Source organism: Chrysochloris asiatica, unplaced genomic scaffold (assembly GCF_000296735.1).
Source record: "Chrysochloris asiatica unplaced genomic scaffold, ChrAsi1.0 scaffold00036, whole genome shotgun sequence".
Classification (NCBI taxonomy): Eukaryota; Metazoa; Chordata; class Mammalia; order Afrosoricida; family Chrysochloridae; genus Chrysochloris; species Chrysochloris asiatica.
The window spans coordinates 14,850,659-14,852,417 of NW_006408554.1; positions in this window are offsets into that span (position 1 = coordinate 14,850,659).

Here is a 1,759-nt window from a genome sequence, read left to right on the forward strand (position 1 = left end):
TTCCATGAGTGTTGATGGTTGATGTGAGCCAAATGAAGTCTTTGACAACTTCAGTCTTTTCTCCATTTATCCAACTCAGAGCAACCCTGTATGGGGTTTACAAGTAGTGATTGGTGGGTTTGAAACACCAACCTATGCTTAGTGGTCTAGTACTTATCCTCCAATATTACACCAGGACTCAACAGAAAAACTAAAATGATTATAAGTCATTTACATTTTCAGAAATAATTTCAAATCACATTGTAAAATAAAAACAACTTTTAAAAGTGTAGCCTAAAAAAGATTGATGTATTACATTCAAATAAATTTATAATAGCAAGAAGTGTGAGATAAAATATCTAATTATATCACAAATCAAAACAATACTGCTCAATATTCAAGAAACAGTTGACAGAAAAAGCGAAAATGTGGTTAAAATAAAAGACTGAGGAAAAAACATACCAAACCAATACAATTAAAAGAAAACAGGCATAATAATATTAGTATCTAACAAGGTTAAATTCATTTACTAATGAATTTATACATACAACAAACATATATTGAATATCTACTATATGTCGAACACACTTCTAATTGCTGAGGTTAAATCATTCAATAAAACAACTAACAAATAAACAGGTCATAATGAAATGAACAGTCTCTATGTAATACAGGAGATTAAAAAATTAATGATTAAATATCAAGGTAATAAACCTGTCTGCATAAATAAAGTTTTTAAAGAGACAAAAAGAGCACTTTTAATGAAAATAATGAAAAATAATAAAGTAATTTAGTGAGGTGGTTGATTCATTAATTCATATGTAGTTAGCACTATTTTAATACAAAAAAGTAACCTATTAATGGGGTCCTGGGGTGACACAGTAGAATAAGCACTGGACTGCTAACTGCAAAGTCAGGGTTTCAAGGCCACCAGCTGCTCCTAAAAATAGGGTCATTATGAGTCAGAAATGGCTTGTTGGCACTTAATAACAACAACAACCTATTAATACATATGTAAAGAAAAAGTGCTCCCATTTATGGTATTTCAAAGATAAAATACATCAGAATATTTCTTGCCAAGAAATTTGCAAGATCTATGTGAAAATTTACAACCTAGAGAACATAAATAATGCTTGAATTACATTAAAAGGTCAAATTCTGTTCTTGAATATGAACATTTAATATTGTAAGAGTGTCAATTCTTCCTGTATTAATTTTAAAATGAAATGTAATTTCAATAAAATTATCAACAGTGTTTAGGAATGAAATTGACTAATTCAAGAATTCAAATAGAAAAACACATATGCAAGAATACAAAAGAAAACTTGAAAAAAGAAAAAGTAATGAGCAATTAAACTGGAACTTAAAGACATTAATATGTAATGTAAAACTAAAGTAACTAAAGCAGCTTACAGATATTTGTGTGACTATATAAGAAGATCAATAAAACAGTAGCTTGTCCTGAAATATACTCAAATGTATAGTGGACATTTAGTATATTACAAAGTTAGATTTTTTTTTTAATATAAATGGTGATAAGATATATTAATGAATAGAAGCTACTTACAAATACCTTAACATATTCTAATTGATGCATTTAATATACTAAAAATAAATGACATGAGACATCTCTTATTCTTTACATAAAAGTAAATTTTGAAGTAAGTAAAATTGCTTGAATGAGTTTGAGGTTTGGGAGGGTCTTTTAAAATAGATATAGTACTTGGAATCCAGAAATGAGAACTTTCATTAATAAAGCTACATTCAAAATAAAAACACC